The 7,883-nt window shown below is 34.1% G+C and overlaps 1 protein-coding gene across 9 annotated transcripts in view; it reads right to left on the minus strand.

The window, feature by feature from the left end:
* The window catches only part of Dgkb (diacylglycerol kinase beta), a 747,732-nt gene that overhangs the window by 281,848 nt on the left and 458,001 nt on the right, over positions 1–7,883 (minus strand). The window lies entirely within an intron of this gene.

Raw genomic sequence — 7,883 nt, forward strand, 5'->3', positions numbered from 1 at the left:
TCAAGTGAGATATTTTCCCATTCTTCATCCACATGATTAATCACTCGAATGAGAAACTAATATATTTACCAGTCATCTCAACAGAAAAGAGCTATTGTTGTGATTAAATGTTAATTTGTCTCATAGTGAAGTTAAAGAAAAAGATCCAACACAAAGGAATAAAGAAGTTGTGTATTTAAGAGAATCTTGAAAACACTAGTCAAGGATTAAAAATCTCATGAATGAAATGAAAAGGCTCATGTGCTTACTCATGCATAGTAAAGCATGAGGCCCAACAAGAGAGGGACCAATGCCCAATGCAGATGGCAGAGAGTTGCTTATCCCTGTAAGAAAGGGCTAATAATCATTTTTTTTCTGAATAAACATTTTATTTTCTAAAAATTGTCAAATGTTTTAATTAATCCATAAATGAAAGGACTCATGGATATAGGCAGATGAGTATAGAAATAACACCTTTAAAAGTCACCCCAAAATTTCTCTATGGTTTAGTTTTTCAACATACAACTTTGTTAAAAAAAAACATGGTCAAGTTCCTGGTTTGCTAGGAAGTAGAAATATGAAAACATGGCTCATGTTTATTGATCCAATAGCTCTCAAACCTAGTCAAAGAATTTCTCTTTATAATTCTAAGTCATAATCATATTATAGATTATGAAGTTATCTTAATGTGGTATGAAATTGTAGAAAAATCTGAACTGAGCTACTTGTAATATATATGTGGCATGATCATTCATTAATTAAAAAAAAAAAACTTTATCCCTACTCTGGTGCAAAATCAATTTGGAATGCCTTCTAATTAAATGTATGCATCAGCAGATCACTTAAACAAAAGCACAGTAATATGAATCAAAGACTGAAAATGAATGATCAATATTGGTTACCCATAGGAAGAATATCATTGAATTTTCTCTTGTTTGAATTATTTGTTTCTGCTAACTTGGAGAAACAAATTTTTACAAATGGATTATGTAGTATAATTTTCTTTACAAGTGTATATTTTTGCAATAATAATAAAAATTCATTCTTTCTATAGCAACATAAACAGGACAGAGAAAGGGAGAGAGGAGTAGAGACAAGGGGAGACATATAAAAAGAACTAGACTAGACTTACAATGGAGTACACTAATATGGACCATTAGGACACCAAATAACCAGAGATGAACTTAATATTGGCTCTAAATCCAAGACACTCAGGCAATAGATCATTCATTCAGTAAAAAAGAGGGCAAAATAAAAACTAGTGTGAAACACTGGCAGGCCTTTTCCGTGTTGAATGGGTTCCACCACAAAGAGAGTGCTGGCTTTGCTGACTATAGAATTGATAGGAATAATGACAGCAGGTGTTCATTTGGATGAGAATTCAAAGTCACAAGGGACATTGTCACTTTGGCATTACTCCAAGGGGCTTCAAAGAGTTCTGCCAAATGCTGTAAACTTACTGAACAGTCATATTTCAGGGATACTTAGGATTCTCTATCCAGAAACCAAATAAGAAAGAATAAATATGACATTTTTAAATAAATTGTGCCCTTCCTGTCTCTATGTGGTATAGCTTTCAGGGAACAGAAACTAAATCAGCATTACTTCCACTTCCTAAAATGACACTGAATTCAGTTAGACTTTCCTACTCTAAGCCTTGCAACTTTGAGCAAACTGTTTATTCATGGAGAGTCAGTGCTTTCTTATCTTGAAGAGAAAATAATATACCTTATAACTACCTTGGTGGAGACTAAATGAGATTATTCTATATCATGACTGGAAAAGTGATTTTTAAGGCAGATGCTCACTTATTTTATAAACAAACAAGAATTTTCTGGAATGCAAAAGGAGGTGCTAAAACATGCTTAAACAACATAATTTTCAAATATGTTTACTGACACTTAAATTGGTTTTACTATATCCTGAAACTATTAATAATTTTAAATTTTTTAAAATCACATCTAAGAAGTAACAATTTTTAAAAAGCAAAACATAAACTCACGTTATTTAAGCAGAAAATTTCAGAGTAATTTTAAAAGATATTCTTACATATGAATCAATACATACAAATATTCACATATAAAAGAATCAGCTTTTTAATCATATCTATCCCAAGTGTTTTTGCTCTTCTGAAAATTGTTTTCTTCTTATATGGGATAAAATTGCCATAAATCTTCAAGGTTCCATTTTAGGATATTAATATGTAGTAAATGTTAATTTTCTGTGGATTATATGTTTTAAATTGAGAGACTATTCTGTAAGTGCTGATATATTTGAGCATACAGTGACAGAATATTATCAATTCTAAAGACTTTATTAAAATGTGAAATATATTTCACCAAATTTTTCCATGGGTATTCTCTTTTATTCTGTTTAAAGAAACTTTCACAAGTATGTTCACAAAACTTGCAAATACATTGTTTTAATGTTAGAATATTAGATAATTGTACCAATTAAGTTTTCTAATTTCATACCATTTTAGGATACAATATAAATTTACAAATATATACCATCAAAGAGGTTATTCCAAAATACAACTGTAGAATTTAAAATTAATTCTTGAATATTATATGAGTTTTTGTTGTTGAAATGATTCAGCTCTTCCTTGATTATGGGGAGATAAATTCCAATTTTTCCCTGTATGCAAGCTTTTTATCCCCATAAAATTGTAACTTTCTAAAATGTTTCAAAACTGAAACTTTCTGGTCCTCTATTTATTGAGGTTTTTTTTTTTTTTTTTTTTTTTTTTTTTTGAAAGGGGTAACCAGGGATTGAACTCTGGGGCACTCAACCTCTGAGCCACATCCCCAGCCGTATTTTGTAGTTTATTTAGAGACAGTGTCTTACTGAGATGCTTAGTACCTCGCTTTTGCTGAGGCTGGCTTGGAACTTGCCATTCTCCTGCCTCAGATTCCCTAGCTGCTGGGATTACAATTGTGTGTCACTGTGCCTAGCACATTGAGTATTTCATTAAAGATTTCCAGTGATATATTTTTTCTTTTTTGAGCTATTATTAATACAAAAAAAACCTCACCAATTTAAGTGTGTAATCTGATAAGTTTTTACAAAGTAATAACCACCATCTTATCATATGCTATATATACATTTTTATTTCTTCTTATGTGATATACCTACTAATGTTCATTTTCTGTTTCAATGATGTATATTAAATTGACTGGATTCAAGAGATAGCTCTATACTTTACTGAATATTTGACCTTGAAAAGTCTGCTTAGACTTTCAACGCTCCCATTTACCTATCTTAAAATAAGAATAATACTAATAATCCTTGATTTTTAGATATAATGCTAATATCTGGAAATAGAACTGTGCCTAGCATGGAGAAAGCAAGAAAATAAATGCTAGCTGTTATCATTATTGAAATATACTGATTATGATTTTGAGATTCATATTATTTTTCTCTTTGGTTTATAGATACTGTAAATTAAATTCCATAATTCTAAAGATGGAGCTCTTGGGAAAAGTTGTGTTTTAGTATTCAACATTTTGTGGATTTTAGAAGGATTATACCATGCATATATTATAAATTATTTAACAAATCTAAAAGGATCAGAAACAGTATGCTGTACTTAAATTTCACATAAATATTTCTGCACTGTACATATGAATATTGACTCAGGGAAAGATAAATTGGCATTACAAAGAGGAGGTCAGTTCGGCTTATATTTCTACCAAAGACACTAAGAAAATTTTGGTTTTCAAAGCTTTGTTAGACTTTGAACTTTTAGATAAGAGTTGCAATGCCATAATATATTTTTCATATGCAATTAACAATCTTTGCTCACCTGATAATCTTTATCTGGGTATGATATTTCCAGAAGTCACTGTTTTTGCCTCTTAAGATTTTACTTAAGAAAATGATTATAATAATCACAAGTGACATTATTTAACAGGTAGGTTTTATCAGATATTGATTATATGAGATTCTGCCTTAATGAATCAGAATTATTTTTTCATGCTTTACAACAGTTAATAACACATGGAAATTATTTATTTCTTAAAGTTTTTAAAGAATTTATTTGTGAATTGTTGGCTTAGTAATTTTTGGACTAATTGACATTTTAGTTTTCTTCATTTCTCTCCCTATTTATATTTTCTATGTCTACATAAATTAATTAAAATGCCATTTTTATGATCTTATCTGTGGTGGGCTGAATGGTGGTTCTCCAAAGATATTGGGTCCTAATCTTGGGAACTTGGTAGATTGTTTGCAGATGATATCAAGTTCATGAGTGATATTTCTTGGGAATTGTGACTGTTTCTACCTGCACTAATTATTTTGGAATAGAAATAGCCATAACTATTATATTCGTTCAACCACTATATTTTAAAAGCAGATCATTTGTTTTCTAGTTTCATAGGTCCACAAATGGAGAGGGATTTTACCCCCAAGTGAATTAGACCAACTCTCAGTTATGTTTAATGTAAATGATGAGGTTTGGCACTTTGAGCTAATGATATTTAGATGAGATTTTTCTGTTTCATTTGATGTTGGAAAGGACTGAGACAAGTGAACACACTGGGATGGAGTAAACACATTCTGTTTACAGGCAGGCATGAATCTGGGTGTGAGAGGATAGACAGGGGTAGGAAGAAAAGTGATTCTTAAATATATTACGTACTAATTCCTAGAAACTGAAAATGTTACCTCGCATGGTACTATGGCTTGAATACAGTTTGTTTCCTAGGAAAGTCATGTTGGAATTTACTTCCTCAATGCTCTAGTCTTTGGAGATGGGGCTTCAGGTAAGGTATTGGGGTCTTGGGAATGGAGCCCTCATGAGTGGATTAGTGTTGCTGTCATAAGAATGGGTTTATTATTGTGGGAATTTGGCCCCCTTTTCCTCATATTTTTGCTGGTTTGCATTCTGCTTTCCACTATGAGTGGTAGTACATGAGTTCCTTACCAGATATTAACATCATGCCTGTGGAATTTCCAGCACACAGGGCTGTGAACAAAAATAAACCTCTTTTCTTCATAAATTACCCAGTGTTAGACATGCTGTTGTAGCAATAGAAAAATAGACAAAGATATATGGTAAACATTTTGCAAGTATTATTAAATTAAGTATCATGGGTTGAGAAGATTATCCTGGGTTATTCAGGTGGGATCAAAATATCTTCACAAGTTTTCTTACGAGAGAGAGAGACGGAAATTGGACAGAAGAGGAACTCCATGTGCCTTTATCAGAATTGACTGGAGTGGTACATTCATGGTACATCCACTCAAGAAATGAAGAAAACCACCAAAAGCTAAATCTTATATGGAATTTCTTCTCCCCTACAGCGTCTTGAGGAAACACAAACTTCCTGAAACTTTGATTTCAGCCCAGTGACACTAAATTTGTATTTGTGTTCTCTTAAACTGAGAGAGAATAAATGTCTATTGTGCTAAGCCACCAAATTTTGTGATAACTTGTTACAGAAGGCATAAAAAGCTTACATATCATTTAGATTTTTTGAGAAAAGCATTATCTTTTAATTTTTTTTCTGAACCCATTGTTGTCCCTAGTCTCACAATTATAATTTTTATTAGCTTTGTACATAATATGATATTTCCAATTTGTAATTTAGCAAACAAGCACATAAGCTAATTAGAATTGGGCTTGCAAGGTCTATAAGTCAACTCCATGAAGTAGGCACTAAGAAATAAAACAGCAAAATCCTAGAAAGGAAGAAATTTTTGTTTATAAAATAAAGACTTACTGTAACCCCCAGATAATACTGCTGGTAATCTATTTAGCATGCATTAAAGGTCTTTTAAAATACCATAGAATAGATCAAGAATAAAATGATAACAGTTATATGCATTATGAACAAAACATATCTTTTTAACAGATGATAAATATTAGGAAGAAAGAATTCAAAGGTGCCCCGCTGACTGGCAGACTTACACCAGAGACAAGGCCCCGCGCAGGCCCTGGACCAGGACCATTTCGCTGACCCACAGACCCACGCTAAAGCCCAGGCTCAGTCCTAGGACCGCCCTCACCAACTTGTGCAGAACCTAGGCTAAGGTCAGTACCAGAACCCCCTTGTTGACCAGCAGACCCATGCTAGAGCCCAGGCCTCAGCCCAGGACTGCCTCACATACCAGCAGACCCACACCAGAGCACAGGCCTAACACACCTCCACTTTGGGACACTGCAGCCATTGCCATATCTCTCCCCATGCAGTAGCCTCCACTTTGGGACAACAGAAAGGGCATGGAGGTAGCTGCATCTCTGAACAGGCAGCCCACCCTTTCAGCCACATCTTTGAAAGTGGTTGATGCATCTTGGGACACCCCTACTACTATATTGAATTACCTTCGCTATTGCAACTACCATCTTTAGTTCCAGTAGCATTTATCATGGGACACCAGCCAGGGTCTAGAAGCCCAACACCAAGATGAGGTACAGTTAACCTGTAGGAACACTACAAGATTACAGGTAAAAACTGTAATATCTCAGATCTGCACTACAAGAAAGGAGGACAAAGAGCCAACATGAAAACACAGGGAGAAAAGTGCCCCCAAATCCAAGATACTACAATAGAGAATCCATGGAAAGCGCAGTTGATGAAATGTCAGAGAAGTTCAGAATATACATAATTAAAATGATCTACAAATTAAAGAATGCTTTAAGTAGCAAATACAAGCAAAAATTGACCACTCCAACAAAGACACAAGAGAACAAATACAGGCAACCATTGATCTCACTAACAGAGAGATAAGGGAGCAAATACAGACAATCAATGACCACACCAACAAAGAGATAAGGGAGCAAATACAGGTAGCCAGGTAGCAAAAGATTACTTCAAGAAAGAGATAGAGATTCTAAAGTTAAACAACAACAACAACAAAAAAAAAAAAAAAACAGAAATCATGGAAATGAAGGAAACAATAAATCAAATTGAAAACTCAGTAGAAAGCATCACCAACAGACTAGATCACCTGGAAGACAGAACTTCAGATAACAAAGATAAAATATACAATCTTGAAAATAAAGCTGACAACAGTGAAGATGGTAAGAAATCATGATCAGAACACCCAAGAATTATGGGATAAAAATCAAAGGACCAAGTCTAAGATTTATTGAGATAGAGGAAGGTACAGAGATTCAAACCAATGGAAAGCACAATCTCTTCAATGAACCAATATCAGAAAATTTCCCAAACATGAAGAATGAAATGGAAAACCAAATACAAGAGGCTTACACGGACAGCGAATGTACAAAGTTACAACAGATCTACACCAAGGCACATTAGAATGAAAATTCATAGCATACAGAATAAGGATAGAATCTTAAAGGTGGCAAAAAAGAGGAATCAGATCTCACAGAGGGGGAGATCAATTTGTATCAGCAAATTTTTCAACCGAGACCCTCAAAGCCAGGAGATTTGGAACAACATATACCAAGCTCTGAAAGAAAATGGATGCCAACCAAGAATCTTATATCCAGCAAAACTGAGCTTCAGATTTGATGATAAAATAAAAACCTTTTATGATAAACAAAAGTTTAAAGCATTGAACAGCGAGAAAGCCTGCACTACAGAGCATTCTCAGCAAAATATTCCAGGAGGAAATGAAAAACAGCAAAGGGAGAAACTATACTAAAGGAAAGGCCAATCAAAGGAGAAACCATGTCAAGTTAAAAACCGAAAATAAAACAAAATAACTGGAATACAAATCATACTTTAATAATAAACCAGAACGTGAATGGCCTAAACTCATCAATTAAAAGACATGGGCCGACAGATTGGATTAAAAAATGCCTTCAAGGTGACCACCAGCAGAAAAGGCCCAGTGGCCCGTGGCGGGACAGAGCTTCCAATCACTCCTGCAAGGTAGGCGGGCCTGCGACCCACCGGCAGAAGAGGAGCAGCGGCCTGCTGAGAGGCAGA

The sequence above is a fragment of the Marmota marmota genome, unplaced genomic scaffold (assembly GCF_001458135.2).
Source record: "Marmota marmota marmota unplaced genomic scaffold, marMar, whole genome shotgun sequence".
NCBI lineage: Eukaryota > Metazoa > Chordata > Mammalia > Rodentia > Sciuridae > Marmota > Marmota marmota.